Source organism: Marmota marmota, unplaced genomic scaffold (genome assembly GCF_001458135.2).
Source record: "Marmota marmota marmota unplaced genomic scaffold, marMar, whole genome shotgun sequence".
Lineage (NCBI taxonomy): Eukaryota > Metazoa > Chordata > Mammalia > Rodentia > Sciuridae > Marmota > Marmota marmota.
In genome coordinates, this window is record NW_025999928.1 from 2,129,252 (window position 1) to 2,148,242 (window position 18,991).

Genomic DNA, 18,991 nt, shown 5'->3' on the forward strand with positions numbered 1-18,991 from the left:
CCCGCCCCCCATGACCAGCTCCAGCTCCTCTTTGGACTTCTGAGCCTTTGGACCAGCCTGAACACAAGACAACATTTGCAAACAGGTCATACTCTCATTCTGCAGAGGAATGCCTCACCCACCCTCCATGTCCAGTCTATAGAGTAATAAAATAGGCAGCAAAATAGAACCATGCAGGACCTTCCAGCTTGTGACAAGATGACATGCAAAGCAGGGTGCGGCACAGTACGACATGAAAATATCAGACATAGGTCAAGCTAAAAAATCTCCTTTCATATGTCTGGACTGTACTGTGCATGGGCTCTACTTCTTCTTTGCAGTCAGCTCCCTGTGTGGCTTTAAACAAGCAGTTTAATTGCCTCGGGCATCCATTACATCATCTCCCAAAACACCATAGATAGCATCATTTCTAAATGACATCTAAACCAATGGTAGGTTACATTCCTCCCAACCCAAATTATGTTATTAGAACAAATCTCTTAAAGTAGGTCATAGTCCAGTGTCTCCACAAGTATATTTCTTTTCAAAACTGTGTATACTGAAGGCATTTAGCCTAAAGTGTTATGATATTCATTACATTTTATGAATGATGGACCCTGTGGGTCATTCTCCTATGATTCTGTCCGCTCTTCATTTCCCTATTCCATCTTCCTGCACTGAGGCAGGTCACGTGGGAATCATTTATTCACCTCTGCAGATTAAGGATTGGCCTTTTGCTTTTTAATCCAACAGAAGATAGTTGTTTGTAATGCTTTGATCTATTGCAATTTATCAGATACATTATTTTAAGGTAAAAAGAGAGGCAGTCAGAAAAAAGAAGAACAAGATTTATAAGAGATATTTAGGTTGTCCCAGAAATTTGCAAGCACAATATTGTCCTCAAACCAAAGCCAAAACAATCTCCCTGAGGCTCTGATATGAAAAAGAGAGAGAGAGAGAGCAATACTATTTCAAAACACTGGAGAAGGTGTGGAGAAACTGGATCATTACTAGTGGACACATACGATGGGTCATCTACTCTGAGTGACAATTTCTCTTCAAATTAAGCAAATGACATAGCAATAACACTCTTGGGCATTTATGCCAGAGAAATGGAAACATATGTCCACACAAAGCCTCTACACAAGTATTCATAGGTTTACTCATAATAACCCAAAACAGGAACCAGGTATAATTCATTTAATGAGTGAATGACTAGACAAACTTTAATACATCCAAACCATGAAATACTACTCAACAACCAAAATGGAACAAAATATTGATTCACACAACTTGAATGGATTGCAAAGGGTTAAGGAGAATAGGAAAAAAAATTTTTTTAAATCTCAAAAGTTTGGATTTGTATTATTCCATTTACCCCATATTCTTGAAATGACAAAATTATAACCAACAACATATTAATGATTTCCAGTGTTGGGTAGGGGGAGGAAGTGGCTGCAGCTTATAAAAGGGTAGCACAAGGGAACCTTGCAATGGAACTGTCCTGCATCTTCACTATAGTGATGGTCACACAAATCCACACAGTGATAAAATTACACAGAACTAAATACAATGAGTATGTGTTTAACTGGTAGAATCCAGGTACAGTTGCATTGTATCAATGTCAACCTCTTCAGTTTAATATTGTTCTGTAATTATGCATAATGCTGAGAGAGAGAGAGAGAAAAAAAGAAATTCTAACAGCACACTATGGACAATAAAGATCTAGAGAATTGACTTCAGTATTGAATTTTTTTTCTGTAAAGTTTTAGCAAATGGAAATGTAAATCTCTCCTATAGTCCACATTTCCCAAAATTTTAAATTATTCCTAACTTTAGGTGTTCTATTTTGTGGTGGTTGTCATGGTGATGTTTAAAGAGGGGAGAACTGTAAAGTGCTATATGAAGGATCCTATTTTCTCCAAGGAGCTGGAATACATTTCCGTAGTGTAACATATGCCATTGGTTCCCCACCCACTGGGCTTGGCCAATCTCAGACTCACCTGCAGACAGAAGTGCCAGGGAGTTGTCACCTCAGGAGCAGCCCTCAAGCGATGAAAGGCAAGAGCTGAGGGTTGGTGCTGTGACTTCTTACCGAACAGTGTGCTGAACCTGAGGGCATATAACACCTTTTCTCAAAGGACCCAACAGGACTGAGGGCGCATGACACCTTTTCTCAAAGGACCCAACAGGACTGAACCTCTCTGCGGTGACCTGTTCAAGATCACGCATTACTTGTCCCTTCCTTCTTTCCAGTCGCCCTTTCCCTCATTCCACCTCCCAAGTAAACCAATTGAACCCTTTTCCTTGTCTCAGAGGGTCCTTTTGGCAGGACCCAAATTAAAACTGAAGGTAAAGATTCTGAGTCCGTTTTTAACAACTGAGATTTTACTTTCCCTAATCAATGACAGACTCAATGACAAGGCTACAAACTGCTTGGAGCCTTAACAAAATACAATTTATTTATTTAAGACTTATACTGCCCTCAGGTAAACACAGGCATGGACATATCTGAAGCTTCTCAATTTGCCTGGTAATAAGCTCAGACATTGACCATCAACCTATTTGTTTAACAACAACTGTAAAGCCTTATTCAAACAGGCTACATTCACAGAAGCAGATCCCCTTTCAGTGCACACTTCCTAGAAAACCCACACAGTCACATGCCTTGCAGCCTTTCACTTACCGATGGACTGCGTGTATAAACAGTGATCCCAGAAGAGTATAACAGAGCTAAAAAATTTCTATCATCTAATGATGTCGCAGCATCATACCATCATAGCACAACATGTGACTCACCTGTCTGTTGTGATGTTAGTGTAAACACACCAATTGTGCTGTCAGTCGTATAAAATATAGAATACAATTATGCACAGTACCTAATGCTTGACAATGATAATAACTATATGACTAGTTTATGTATTTACTATCTATACTTTTTTAACTGTGTTGGAATAAACTCCTACTTATAAAAAAAAAGCATTTGCTATAAAAATATGCTATGTTACACTGGCAGCAGCCTCGTCTCTCTTGTGTTTACTGGGTCTCTTGATGACATAAGGAGACCACAGGCTAGGATGTAAAAGTACACTCTATGATGTTCACACATCAATAAAATCACCTAACAATGCATTTCTCAAAACACATCCCTGTCATTACATAACACATGACTGCATTTGTGTCCTAGTTTCTAGAAAAGATCATCCTGCATCCATCCAAAGAGATGAGATACTGGCCCTTTTCTAAGAGGCCAACCCAGTGATAGGAAAGTCAATATAAGGCAAATTCTGGTCAGATCAATGAAGAAAGTAATAGGAATCCTGAAAACCTTTAGTTTCCTAAAAAAAAGAAACAAAAAACAAAAACAAAAAAAACCATTCTGAATATAATCCTTCATAGTTCTATTAATACTTTCTCTCAATTTGGGTTGGTGTCAAGGGTCAAGGTCGCCCTCTACCGTCACTGTTTTCTTTTTGGTAGTTAATACTAATATAATGTTTATTAATGATTACAATGAATTAAAATTTACACAACAGCTTGTGTACAGGATTTTATCTCACCTTCAATCAAGTTCATTGAGGTTGATAAGTGTTATTCTTTCCTCTTTCCAGAAAACACAGAAAAGACTAGAAAGATGTAATAACTTGGGTGAATTTTGTACAGCCAGAGTGAAGTTTTGATGATAGAATTAATGACGATGAGAACAAAAAAGAAAGGGAGAAAGAAAAACAGGCTGCAAGGCACACGACTATGTGTGAGTTTTATAGGAAGTGCACACTGGAAGGGGATTTGCTTCTGTGAATGTAACCTGTTTGAATAAGGCTTTGCATTAGTTGTTAAACAGGCTGATGGTCACACAGGGCTTGTGAATAGGATCAAAAAGGCAGAATAAGAGGCAGCTTTTGAAATTTTATAGTTGCGTGTCAACATTTTCAAAAGTTCTGTTATCAATATGTTTATGTCTAGGCAAACATCTAATTGTATAAGCGTGAGAGAGAGTAGCTGAAAGAAAAATGGACTGGGTATCAGAATACTTAGATCCCAGCTCTGCCTAGGTGTATATGAGGAGTGTGGGTGGAAGGCAATTTTGGTCAAGTCCCTCAGACTTCCTGGGTCTCTATGTACTTATCAGCAAAATGAAAAGATTGAGTTAGATAAGAAAGGAAAGGCAAACTCTGTTTCAGTTTGACAACTCTGTGATTCTAGATAAGATTTTTGTGTAGGAGAAAAGGGATCTCTGACAGTGTTATTTTCCATACACTGATTCATTTAACTTCTACCAGGCATCCTCTCTGTAGCACATGTAGCATAAGTGATGCCAAAATGTCACCTTGCAAGGCAAATTGGCCTGCTCCAGTCTCTGTCACTGCTCTGACCCTCACCTCCATTCTTCCCTCTATCTTGGCTTCATTTGCTCCAGGTTCAATGTCCCAAGAGCCCGTGTCCTCCAGGCCAAGATTAAGACATGTAATAGAGAAAGAATCTGGCCTCCATCAACTATCCTTGATGGTAGGCAATAGGAGCTGACTTCACCAGGAATTGCCAATCCACCAAAATGACACGTGATAGCAGATTGTTCCAACAGGAGAACAGAGTACTCAGACAAGAGGGAATTTGCATGTGAGACAACCAAAAGATGATTCATGTCCTCCACATCTGCTTCCCTGAGCTCTCTGGTGTGGGCACTTTGGGGAAAGAAGGGAACCTGAGCCTGCATCAAGCCTTCTAAGGATACTGGCTGAAGCAGATATTCTATCCAGGCAGGACCTTTCAGGGGCAAACATCTGCTTGCAGGGGAAGAATCTGCTGTCTCTTTCAATGACTGCTAACACCTTAAACTTGTTTGTTTGTTTGTTTGTTTGTTTGTTTCAGATAAGGCCCCCCAGAAGAAAACTCAAGGAATCAGTTGACTTGGTTGTCTTTTTCTAACTTGTTTGGGCTAGTCTAAATACTTTGCATTTCCATATGAACTTTGGATTTTAATTGCTTGGGAATTTAGTAAATGTCAAAGATTTTTTCATATTGGCCTTTTTATATTGATTAGTTAATGAGAAGGAAGATGGAATGATGGTGGACACAGAAATATTTCCAGCACAAAGTAGGCAAGAGGAACTGTGGCAATCTGATGGTATCAGAGAGGGGCCAAATTACCAAGTCACTTTCAATGCTAACTTCTCTACAAAGGGGCAGAATGGAGGGAGTGCTCCCATCTATGGTCTCAAGTGAGCATGCTCAAGAATGTGCTCATCTCTACATGTGATCAGGAATCTTTGATAAACAAATATGCATGGGTCTTCCCAATAAAATACTCTTACCTCACGTGTTCAGGAAGACACTGCTTTGGGAGTCATCCCCACTGCTCTCCTTATTTGTACAAACACTAACCCCATTTTTATTCTCCTGTGTCCTGATTGTGTTTATTGGCGTTGCTTTCTCCAAGGGAAAAACTATCAGGCTTGATTATAGTGAATACAAGTGTCACCCAACTAGAAGACAGTTTGCTTACCACTTCATTTTGTGTTCATGCAAGAACACATTTTATGGTGTTCTTGCATGAAATACAGCAATGAAGAAGCTATCTGAAATCTGGAGGTGTAGGTTGGGGATTCCTTTTCTGGCTCTGACTCTCAGTGTATTGACACAATTACATTATCAAAGAGACCAGCAGAGAAAGTGTTGAGGACAATATTCAGGACCAGGTGCTATTCAGTGCCTAGGTCACAGGATATATGGCAACATCTCAGTGTGTCATAGATGAGCACCACAATGTCACTGTCAGCCCAAGCTGGGCATAGACCTGGCCCCCTCTGATTGATGTCATCAGTTTGCCACAGGTCACCTTTCCTAATTCATGCTGGAAATATCTATGTGTTCACAGCAGCTTCATGCCATCTCCCCTCTCATTAACTAATTAGAGTAATAAGGCCACTATGAAACATCTTTGACATTTACTCAATTCCCAAGCAATTAAAACTTAAAATTCATGGGAAATGCAAAGCACCTAGACTAGCCCAAACAAGTTAGAAAAGAAAAACCAAGTCAGAAGGATGATTCCAAGACTTCGTACAGCTCCAGATGTCAAAATAGTGAGTTATTGGCATAAAAATAGAGATTAGCAGAAAAAAATAGAGAGACCACAAACCAACATATACAGACAAGAAATTTTCAGGATAATTGCAAAGATAGAAAAAGGATGGCCTCTTTGACAAATTGTGCTAAAACTAGTGGGTAAATCTAGGAGGTATAGATTGAGGTATAACACGCCTCAATCCAAAACTCACACTTTATTTAAAAATTAGTTTAAAATGGATTGTAGACCTAACCGTAAAACTTAAAGCTATAAACCTTCTAGGAAAAAAGTTTGTGGTGTTAACTCAGGAAAAGTTTTCTTAAGTGAGATCTCAAAACTACATAAAAGAACAAATTGACAAATTGGTCACTGTCATAATTTTAAACTTCTGCTCCTTGAAAAACATTGTTAATAGAATGAGACTATTGGGAGAAAATATTTACACATCAGAGTATGTAAAAATCCAGAATATAGATATAACTCTCAAAAGCCAATAGCAAAGACTTGAACAAATGCTTTCTCAACAACGATATACAGAAAAGATGCTCAAAATTCATAGACGTTAGGGAAATGCAAGTCAAAACCATAATTAACACCCCAACACACCTATTACAATGACTAACACAAAAATCGACCATTCCAAGTATCAAGGAGGATGGGGAAGAACCAGAATGCTCATACACTGCTGGTAGGAATATTAAAATGGTAAATCATTCTGGGAAAGTTAAGAAGCGTCCTAAAAAGATAAACATAGGATCCACTCAGGTCAGTTGACAAAAGTTTAAAGTACTTAATTCATTATGTGCTACATCCTCTCTCTTACTTGAACATTAATTTTCTGAAAAACCACGTTGGTGAGATAATTGTCAGTGGATGAATCTAGGATCTTAGGGTCCAAGTGAACAAAAGCACCTTTAAATATTTTATATTTGTTAAAATGAAAGCAAATAAGTAAGTAAAATATTAGTAGCATTAAAAAGTAGGATCCAGCCATTCTATTCATAAGCATTTACCCAAGATAAATGGAAATAAAAATTCATGCACCTCATTGAATATAAATGTTCATAGCATCTTCATTTGTAATAGAAAAAAAAGCTGTATATCCATCAAAAAGTGAATGGATAAACAAATTGTGGTATATCTATATAGTGGAATACTACTGAACAATAAAAAGGAATAGACTATTAATATATGCTGTAATGTGAGTAATTCTCAAAATACTAATGATGAATGAAAGAAGCCAGATGAGAAAGAGGAAATATCATATTCTTTCCTTTATATACAACCCCTGACAATGCAAAATTATCCACATATTATTCTGTGACTTGCTTTTTGTTCTACAGTTTGCTAGTGATATCCATATTAAATAAAGCAAAATTATTTTCTATGAACAGTCATGAACCATGTAACAGTGTTTCAGTCAAAAATTGGGCACATAACATGATGGAAATTCTATATTTCCTAGTGACAATATCCCTCTATTAGTTTAGTAAAAGCACACTCCATGAAGTTGACACAATGATGAAATTACCTGACAATGCATGTCTCAGAACAAATCTCCATAATTAAGTGACACATGACTGTACTTACATCATTTTGCCCTTACCAGGGGTGTGTAAGAGATCTGCTTGGTTTAAACCCACAACAACACCTAATACGTTTAGACTTTTTAAATGTGACCATTCTTGGTTATGTAAAATGGCATCACAAGATGGTCTTTAAATTTCTTTTCCAAAGATTACCTCTTTGGGTGTTAGTTCTCCCTACCAGAAGTTCCAATTTTGAAGGGCAGGAAGCATGAATAATTCAGCTTTGTAGCTCCAAAATGTATCACATGGTTAACCAATTAATGCTGGTGGAATGAATAAATGATGCGTGTTCACAGACCTCCCAATCCACAAGACTCAGAAGAAATAAACTAAGAAGCCAGTGTGTGGAAGAGAAAAGGGCTATGGAATGTCAGGAGAACATATCTCTTGTAAGTTAGGCCGTTGTGGGGAGGATACAGGTGAACAGAAGTACTGAACCTGAAGGAAGGAATCCTGCCTTGTTTACATATGTGACTTCCCTCAGGAATAACTTCTCCGTTGTATACAATGAGGCCTCCCATCAGGATGCCAAGTGGGGTGAGCAGTGGAAGGGGAGATGATGCAAAATACATCCACCTCTCCCTTTTTCACAGAGTGATGTGTATCCAGGATCCACAACAGAAGTTGTGGGCTCCTCTACCACCTTGATTAGCTTCCTCATCTCAAGACCATTTGTTTGATCTCTGCTTTCATTTTTCACACAGAGACCAAATATTGCCCCCCCCCACCAGAGAGGGACTAGTTGAGCAGGGTGGATGCTAAGTCCGTTAAGAGATTGAGATCAGCAACAGTGGGCACAGGAGGGTTGCTGTTGCTGTGATCAGCTGCATCATTGGACAACCCTTCCTCCCCAAAAAAGCTTGTGGCCCCATCTTCCTCCCCAGCCACCAGTGGCAGGCCCCTGGCAGCTGCCTCTTTGCAGAAATCTGCACTGAAATTAAACCCATCAAACTGTCAGCCCTGTTATGGGGCTGCTCTCATGTCAGCCCATGTCATGACAAACCTGATAGAAATGGTGCTATTCAGGCTTCACGGGAGTGTCTGTTTCCTTTTTTAAATCGCTTTAAAAAGAAGCTTGAACAAAAATGCCTGCTTTGCAGTGCAGATTGGAGTGGCTGAGGCACACAGACCAGCTTTTTTTGCCTGCTTAGTAGTGCTGGTGTGACACTTCCTCTAGAAGTTTCAGGAGCAGAAGTATCAGGAAGTCAGCAGAGGCGAGAGAGATAGGATTCTGAAAAGAACAGCCTTGGGAGGGAGGGAGGAAGAAGGGAAGGGACCAACAGGGTGAAGTCCTTCCTTCCTGAGGTCCTCTTCTTAAACATCACCCAGCTTTGTAGGTCCAAAGCCCTCGCCCCTGGTTAAAACTGAGGTAGATGAATGGATAGAGAACAATCTAAGGATCCTGTCCCAAAGCAACTCCAAAGCTTCTAAAATATTAGAGATTCTTTCCTCCAGTCCTCCCAAATGTGTTGGCATTTACAGCGTGGTGAGAGTGGGCAGAGCGGAAGCTGAGGGTTTCTTACCCCAAACACAAACAGCTTCCTCTTTGACAGGTTTGTGATTCAGGATTGCTCAGCAACATAAAATCTGCAGGGTAGGGGGAGAAAAAATACAGAATTAGCTGAATCCCTGCTGCTTCTCCATCTTCAAGCTATTCCCAGCCCATCCCATGCACAGGAACACACACACACACACACACACACACACACACAATGGATGTCTAATCCTGATGACGAAATGACCCAAAACACAGATTCACATTCAGTATCTGAGCATCAAGGTAGAAGGAATCTCAACAGCTATGTCTCCCTTGCCCCTCAATTTAGAGATGAGGAAATTGAAGCCCAGAGAGGTCAAATGACTTTTCCAAAAATACACAGGTTGATAGTGACAAATAAGGTAAGAAGATCTTTTGCTCCTGCTTTGGGCTGAATTTGAATGAGCAACAAAAACTAATTGGGAAGTCAAATCTTTCTGTGGAGAAACATAGAGGATGTTGGAGCATTGCAGACAATCACCTCAGAGGAATGGTTTATCTAAGATGATTCTAGAAATGAGAAAGGATCAGAGAACACACACACAGATGAAAATAAAATTATATGGGGGCAGCTTTACCTTACTGAAAACAGGATAAAGTAAATGGTTGAGGAAATTTTACAATATGGGCAATGTCAACTATAGTTAAGATTTCAGTTTTCATTGATACAAAGGAACCCAGAATTTCCTGTGCAGCTCTCTGACCATCTTCAAAAGGAGATGCTGCCTTGGCTTTTAATGGTGTTAACAATAATAGTTTTCATTAATTGAGCAGGTATAATGAATCATCACAAGGAGCATTATGTTCATGCTATGTAACCCTCAGAACAACACTGTGAATAGGTAACAATGTCATCTTCTTCATAGTTACAGATGAGAAACCTGAGCTACCAAGAAGTTATGCAATCTTTTAAAGTTTTACAGCCACTAAGAGCCCATCTGAACACACTTGTGAGTGTTCCAAATCACGCTTTAAATCAATTCTTGTTCTGGATGGAGGTCAGGAGGAGTATTCTAGATCTATCTCTGCTATGGGCAAGTCAACTCAAGACTATTGCCCTTGATGACTTATAAGGTGATGAACAATCTGGACCTGGCTCTGCCACAGGTGGGTGGCTTTGGGCAAAGATGCAGTGAAAGATTGACTCAGCAAAGCTGAGCTTTCCAAACCCTGCACCTTCTAAATATCTCCTGAATTGGCCTTTAACCATCTCCTGGGAGATAACCTCTAAGCCCTTGAATACTCTCATTGGCAAAAGTATCTCTGTGTACCTGGACCTTGTGCCACACTAGACTATTTATGCCAACAGTGTGATTTATGATGGACCTTTTAGGCCACACCACATCAGTCTGACCTCTGGGGGGTAGGATGTCATGCAGGTCCTGGACATGCCCCACGAAAGTCCTAGACACCAAGGTCCAGGTGAGTTTTCCTGATTAGGAAAACTTCACATGTGCTGTCACACACAATGCAACTGGGGGAATCCAGCACTATTCGTGGACTATACCAGGAGAGAACAATAAAAATCTCATACCTGGATTCTTCCGGACTCTGTCATTTGAGCCCCTTTCTTTTGTGATTTTAATCTATACCCTTTCACTATAAGTTGGAACTGTGAATATAACACTTTTTTCTGAGTTCTGTGAACTTTCTAGCAAATCATCAAACCCGAGCAGATTTGGCAGCCCCTGACACTGGAGGTCAACTACTCATCTGGCCCTCAGTGACTTCATATCTTGAATAAGGAAGCTGATTTACAGCCCTAGATGATTCCAGGAATTGTCCAACTCTGTCTTTAACCCCACTTTGCAATTTTCTAGCTTTTTTATTTCCAAGTCCCATGTACCTTATTTATGCAGCCCCACCCACGGTAAGGATTTTCCTGCTGTGGGTCCCTGAACTAAGCCCCCCCAAAAGACCTTCTACTAGCAGATAAGGATGTGACTGAGTCTCAAAAAAAATGTGTTGCTAAGTCTTCTGGGTAAGAATGTATTCTCCCCTCTTTCCCTATTACAGAACCCTATTTTGGCTTAGTACCTAGGTTCCTGGAATAAAGAATAAATTTTCCAGCCTTTCTTACAGCTAGTGGTGGCCATGTTACTAAGCATTGACCAATAACATACAAGCAAAAGTGTAATATGGGACTCCTGGGGAATGCGTTAAAGAAAAATGCTCTCACTTTTTATTCTGCTCTCTCCTTGTGGGTGGAATACAGACATGACTGCTGGAGTCTGGGCAGCTCTTGGTCCATAAGGAGAAGGCCAGGTTCTACAGATGGCAGAACAGGGAGATGGAGAGCTCCCTGGGAATTCCAAGAAGCCACCTGCCAGCTATGAACGGTCTCCTCCACATTTCTTTTTCATGAGAAACAAATCAAGTATCCATCTTGTTTAAGCCATTATTATTTTGGATTTTCTGCCACACAGTGCTGAACTTTCCCTACCACATAGACTACATCTTCCACCTAATGACAGATTTTAGCAGGGCTCCCAATTTGAGTCCATCTATTGCCTGTACAAGAAAGCAATGATGATTCATTTAAAAGCACTCTATTCAGAGTACTATCTTCTCCTGTTTCCTACAATCAAATTACCAAGAGAACAATTGGATTTTTCAAGTCCCTCAAAATGTTCTTTTTAGATGTTCTTGGTATTAAATAGTAACAGAATTTAAATGGCATCAACAAAACACACAGACGTGACTGTGGTGATAAGTTACATAAATCCGTGGGGGACAGAACCTCACAAGAGCACACTGGATGCAGCAAAGATGGGAAATCAGCATAAAACAGAACCCGAGAGATCTGCTCTGGCTATGACCACCTTGTCACAAGCAGCCACCTACTCAGATTCAGGGGCATCTTCCCTATCCTTAGGGTCAGAGAAACTCAAAACAGTTGGTGGTATTAAAGGACTGGGGACCTACCTTAATGTTTCTCATTTCCTGAACATCCATCACAGACACTGAACTTGAAATAAAAAATGGAAGCCAAGTCTTACTCACTCTTTCCATCCCCAGTGCTAAGCACAGTGCTGGCACAGAATAAGCTTGAGGTCAGAGGCCTGGCTCCAGGCCACCTGTTGTACGGGTGCTACCAACCAAGGGGCAAAATCTGAGCCCTGTCACCATCCTTTTTTACTTATCACGTATTGAGCCCTGAATACATGCCAGTCCCTGTGCCTACCATTCACTGTCATCTACTGTAGCTTCTGCAACAACTCTGTGAAGTATAAGGATTACTACCCCCACTTTACAAATGAAGCAAATGAGCCATGAAGAAGTTAAATCTCTTACCCCAAATCCCTGAGCTCTCAAGGGGCAGAACAAGAATTTGAACCCAGCACTTCTGACTCAAGAGTCCATGTACTCAGACCCACTGTAGTGTGAGCAAGAAGGCATAATATGGGTGGCAGTTTTTATTGCTGTTACTCTTAGTTCTACTACCATTTTATTATTATTACTGACTCAAAGGAGAAAACTTACACTGAGGGATCCTGAATTAGCACCAGGCCTGAAATTATTTTTATCTTATTTTTTTTATTTATTTGGTGTTACTGGGGACTAGATCCAGGGTTACCCTACCATTGAGTTATATCTCCAGCCCTTTTTATTTTTTACTTTGAGAAAGGACCCTCACTAAATTGCTGAGGCTGGCCTTGAATTTATGATTCTCCTGCCTCTGTCTTCCAAGTCACTGGGATTACAGGTGTGCACAAACTTGCCCAGTTTATGCCTGACATCATATACTTATGCCTAATGTACAAATAAGGCAAGTGGGGCTCAGGAAGGTATAAAACCTCCTCGAGAGCTCACAGCTCTAGCAGTAGTATCTGAATTTCATCTAGGTCTCCCCAGTTTCGAAGCCCATGCTCTTTTCATTTCTTGTGCTCCCTCCCTGCCTGCTATAGTGGAAGGGCCCCTCACCCCATGAGCTCACATCAACTCTTCCTGGAAGTTGAACACAGATTCCTACTGAAGGCAACTGGCCATTGACAAGAAAAACTTTTTAGCCATACTTATTGACATTATTGACATTTAAACTTATAAAATATAAATGTGTATATATTATACATATATGTGATAAATAAGTATATATTATGCATATATACATATAATACATATATATTATACATATTTTGCGGCAATACAAAGAGACCACATATAAGATTAAGAAAAATGTCATTGTAAATGAGAAATAATATGTTGCTAAGATTAAGATTAATAAGAGATTAATAAAAAACCTTTTGGGTCTTAGTCTTCTATTGCAGTGGTTATGTGTCAATCACACTCACAAAACACAAATCAGCTATAACCCAGAAGTGTTGACCTTCTAATATGGAAGACTGCAGGCCTGTTAATATACCCAGTCCAGCAAGAGGCTCAGCAGCACCTGAGCTCACAGCTCCCTTGACCCACATGGGGCATGCTCAGCTGCCATAGGTGAGAGTCAAAGCACAAGGGGGGGGGGGGTCACCTGAACAATTAATAGCACAGAGCACTGTGGTTTGCCACCAATCTTTAATTCCACCCTCGCCCTGCGGGCCCAGGCCCTGCATGCCAACTCACAGTTCCTCCAGCCAGGCAAAGTCTTCCAGGTCAGAGAGTTCACAAACACAAAATTCCTCAATTGTCTTTTATTGTGCAGTTTCTACAGAACAATACTATGAAAAGATGGTCTCTGGGGTCATCCAGGCTTGATCTCAAACCTTGGTTCTTAGGTATCATGTTAAGGAAGATTATTCAAGAAGCTGTGTTGTATAGTGTATATTCTGTGTCACTAAAAACTGTGATGGGATGAAAGAAACAGAAAACGTAACCAATATTTGCTTAAATACACAGGGACTCACAGAAGATGCCCAAGAATGCATTCCTGAGCTGGTGCAGCTGCCCAGGAGAGAATCCTGAGCGGGTAGAATTCTGCCTGTGCCTGTTGTTGTGGTTGTCCCAAAGATACAGAGCTCCTTATGCCCTCATGTCGGGAGAACAGGCCACAAGAAGAAGGAAGGGAAAGGAAAAAGGGACAGAACTCACAAATGGGACACAAAAGTTTTTTCCCAATTTCTCTGTAGGCATCCTCTCACATCTCATCAGGCTTGGCCAGATCACTGGGCCATCATAGCTACAAAGGAATCAGGGAGAATGGTCTTCTGAAGTCCAGAGCTGTCTCAAACAAAACAGGTTCTATTGGTAAGGAAAAGGGGGAAATTGGACATTGGGTAATTGGGTAGGTAATCTTCAATTTCTATCACACCTGACAACCTTGAAAATGACTTTTCAAACTTACCAGGCCCCACACAATTTGGGGTGGCCTACCCCATACACTCAAGCCTCTTTCCAGTAAACAAATCTTCCTCTCCCAAGCCACAGCTTTCCCTTCCCACCTCACACGCCAGGGAGCTAAACAAACACAGGTGTCTGTCCTCAGCACACACCCGTTCCCTCCAGTAGCCACAAGCCCTTTAGGGAAACCACTGAGGAATTTCTATCCCAGGCCTCCTTTTTAGAGCTTTCAGTAAAGGCTTGACTTTTACAACTAGAATTTCGAAGGAATGCCCCAAATACACAGCATTTCTCCAACAGAGCAGGAACCACCATTCCCCTAGGCAGGCCCCCAGTTTTGCTCAGTGTTCTAATTTTTCCAACTAGTTGCTGCCCCCTGAATTATGCTATAAAAATTGTGTGGTGACTATGACCTAGATATTTCTTGGAGCTTCTTGGAGCCATTCTAGCAGCTGCTTGGAGATACGTTAATGCAGAGTCTGTATCAATCTAGTGTGGTCAAAACTCACGGTAGGTAGTGAACTTCTTGACTTGGGAGACAGCCAAGAAGGCTTCCTGGTCACCTCTGAAGGACGACAGTGTAGTGTATCAGGGAAAGGTTTGATGTGCCTTCAGACTCCAAGAGTCAATCATCTGGATCTTTGTGGAGTGCTCTGTTTTCCCTCAAAACAGCATCAAACAAAGTTACGGGGTTCCCAACAAAGAGAAAGATGAGTCACAGAGTTTGAACATTGCATTCAGGGAAACTTGATGGTAAACTCAACTTGCAGTTGGCTGTCATGAAACTCTAGATGATTCTTGAGGGCACCAATTTAGAAGTTAAAAAAAAATGTCTCATAAGAAGAGGTGCCTCACAGTAGCCCCATGGGGGTGATTTGAAAGGGTATTTGAAAGCTGCCAGCTAGAATTTCAGGAACTATAGATTGGAGAAACAAGAGAATACCATGACTATTGTTTATTATAAAACTAAAGTTAAAACTAACCTCTCTTTTACTTCAAGTAGGGAACCTGAGAATGGGAAGAGAAGATGCTATTAAACAGAAAAGCAGACAGTCCTAGTATGAAATTTTAAAAATCTTAACCCAAGGATTTTAGAATCTGAAAGCTATGTTAAGAATTCATAAAAGTTTCTAATATGCTCTAAATCAAGTTAAAATTGCTTCTACAAAGGTGGATCTTAAGATCACAAGAATTATCTGGGAAAATATCTATAGATAAATAAAATTATTTTCTTTAGTTACAAGGGTAATATTTTGGAAATAACAACCTATGTATAGTAGATTAATTACAAAAATGGTCTCAGTTCTCCACCATGCCCTGGATCACTCTTCATCATGGGACTTTGCAATCCTTCCTATCTAGAGATAAAGTCTATTTTCCCTACCCCCAAATCTAGGTTGGGATTTCCATCCAATAGAAAGTGGGAGGAGTAAAAGCATGTCAAGTCCAATTTTTGGTCTCAAAATGCCTTGTCTGTTTCTTGTCTTTTGAAACCACTTTTGCCATAAGTCAAGCTGGGCTAACTTGTAGGAAGAGGAGAAAGCTCATACATGAGGGCACTTTTCTCCTAGCCACAGCCATCCAATCAACCTCAGCTAGCCAACTGCTGGACGAGGGAAGAGGACCAGCCAAGATGTGCAGAGATGCCTGCCTGCCCCACAGCTTGCCCCAGATGTATGCAGAAGTCCAGGAGCTAAAGAACTCCTAGGCTTGTAGGCAATAATAAATGCTTATTTTTTTAAGCCAGGGTCAGCTCTTTGTATCAAGGACCAGAGATTAAGTATTTTAGCTTCCTAGGCCACATATGGCCTCTGTTGCATATTCCTTTGAGTTTTTTAAACACTTTGGAGATGTAAAGCTATTCTCATCTTCTGGGTACCACAAAAACCTGATGTGAGCCATAGTTTATCAATCCCTGAATTAAACCACTGAGCTTTGGGATGGCTTGTTACACAGCAAAAACTAACTAATATACCACATGGTTTTACTTGTCCTTAAACCTTGTTCCCTTACAGATAGGACTAAATTATGAGGGTTATTTCCTCAAGTATGAAAGATCAACTGCTACCAGAAACAAAAAGAAAGGCCATCAATCTACTTTGAGTCTCAGAGCTGATTTTCTGAGTTCCTTTAATAAAACAAGAGCCATAAAGCCAGTCTTTGTGATGAGAAAGAGATTTCTAAACTTTAACTAACATGGGACTCCAGAAAATGATGCTAGAGTATAAACCCAAAAACATCAGATAGGACCAGTTTTATTCCACTGGAATTGCTAGAACAGACAGAAGCTATTATTCTGCAGCAGAGACCAGCAAGGATCCAAAGACAGAGTGAGTCAGCAGCCTCCTGTATGACCATGAAGTCATGTAAGCTCAACCCCATGAGACTCTAGCTATCATTTTGTGGAGATCTAAAGAAAAGGGGAAGGAAATAAGAAAGCATGAGCATTTATCTGAGTCATGCCTGCAGAAAATGAATAGGCTCTTTAAATTATTGGATTGGACTGATTTTTCTGTACTGGGCTTAATTTAGTTTTTCCTTGCTACTCATTGAGTTTGGAAACTTAAAAGGAAGTGTCATGGTTTGGGTATGAGGTATCCCCCCAAAAGCTTATATGATAAGGCAGGAATGTTTAGAGGTAAATAATAAGAGCTGTAACCTAATCAGTGGATGGGCTAATAATTTGAAAGGACTGCTGTACTGGGTGGTAACTGTATTCAGCTGGAGGAAGTGGGTAACTGGGGCATGCCTTTGGGGATTATATTATGTCCCTGGTTCCTCATATGCTCTCCCCTCCCTCTTCTTCCCAACCCTCTCCTTCTCGGGTGCCATGAGGAAAGCAACTTTCCTTCTCCTCCATGCCCTTCTATCTTAATGTTATGCATCGTCTTAGGTTCAGAGCAATGGAGTCAACCAACCATGGATTGAAACCTCTGAAACTGTGAACCCAAATTAAACTTCTCTAAGTTGTTCTTGTCAGGTATTTTGATCACAGCAATGAAAATCTGACTAACACAGGAAGAGATATCAGTTGTAGGAAATTATATGCATCTATTAGGGGTCAAAAATATTTAAGAGAGAGAGAGAGAGAAAAGAAGACAGGTCCTGGGGTTGTGGCTCAGTGGTAGAGCGCTTGCCTAGGGTGTGTAAGGCACTGGATTCAATCCTCAGCACAACATAAAAATAAATATATAAAATAAAATAAAGGTATTGTGTCCATCTACAATTAAAAAATATTTTTTAAAAAAGAGAAGACAACAGATACACACAGAGAGAAGGAGGCCACATGTCAAAGGAGGAAAAGATCAGAGTCAGTGCAACTTTATAAGCAAAGAAATGCCAAGATTACTAGAGACACCAGGAACTAACACAGGTGTGAAACAATTCTCACCTTGATTTCAGTCTTTCAGCCTCCATAATTGAGAAATAATAATTTCTGTGATTTTTGCGCTACTCCATCTGTGGTACTTTGTTACAGCAAACCTAGGGAAACAAAAATACACAGAAAAAAAAATACAAAGTCCATTGCTTTTAAAGAAACTATTTACAACTCCTCATCAATATCAGTTTGATTATTCCAACACTACTTTTCTTAAATCACACTTCTAAAATTCAAGCTAGCCCTTGAGGGACCCTTGAATACTGGAAGAAAGGAAGTCTTATCTGCCCCCAAGAGGATAATATGAACTTGGAGGTCTCAGGAAGGGCATATTCCAGTGCCTCTGAGACTTTCATTATAGTTTGAGATTTGTTTTTGAGAAGAAAGGCTGATGTGTTTTGCAAGAATAGCCCACGTTTTGAGATCTTTAACTTTGGGGGGGGGGTACATTAAAATTTAGAATGTGATGAGAATGCTGATTTCTGGACCCCATCATCAGAGATTCTGATTTGCTTTATTTAAAGAAAGAAATTCTAGAACCAGTCTCTTTTGCAAGCACCCCTTAGTGGCAAAGCAGTTTTCAGAAAAACAAAAATAAAAGAACCTTCCCTAGAAGAAGCCATGGAGCTACCCCAAAATTCCAAGTGGCAGAAAGCTCCTATTCATCCCCTGTCCATTTGGGAAGCAGTCCCAGTGTAGGGATGGCTAAGGAAGAGCTTGGGCACCACTGTGCCACTCATCTGTGAGGTCCCTCAGGCAGGAGGAAGAGGAGAAGGGCTGAAGTAACCCTTCCCTGGGCCTTTAGACTCTGTGAGAGGAGTGCCCCCTAGTGGCCACATCATTTAGTTTTCCTGGTACCTGGTCATGAGAACTGAGCCAGTAGCTCAACTTCTCCACAAAAATGAATGGCTACAACATAAAGCAGGGAGATAGAGGCATTTATTGTGATCTCAACTCATGGTAATAAATATGAAATCATAACACACAGAAGCAGAACATCCACAGGAAATAGCAACTGCATTTTATTGGTCTTAAATTTCATACCAGAAGAGAAAATCACTACCAAGATCTGAAAACCTGAAGTCAGGTATTATTTTTTTCAAATCCATTTCAGAAGAAGGCAAGATAAAATTGTAAAACACAGGATTGAACTGGGG

General features: G+C 40.3%; 1 long non-coding RNA gene across 2 annotated transcripts in view; it reads right to left on the reverse strand.

Moving 5' to 3' along the window:
- The window catches only part of LOC125615927, a 22,036-nt gene extending 3,779 nt beyond the window's left edge, over positions 1–18,257 (reverse strand). Inside the window, exons 1-3 of one of the 2 annotated variants that reach the window (XR_007346530.1) lie at positions 17,847–18,257; positions 9,162–9,225; positions 1,983–2,091 (exon numbers count right to left, since the gene is read on the reverse strand). This is a non-coding gene — a long non-coding RNA (uncharacterized LOC125615927). The remainder of the gene's footprint in view (positions 1–1,982; positions 2,092–9,161; positions 9,226–17,846) is intronic. The other variant, XR_007346531.1, reaches the window with a different exon arrangement.
- Between the last annotated feature and the right edge of the window lie 734 nt (positions 18,258–18,991).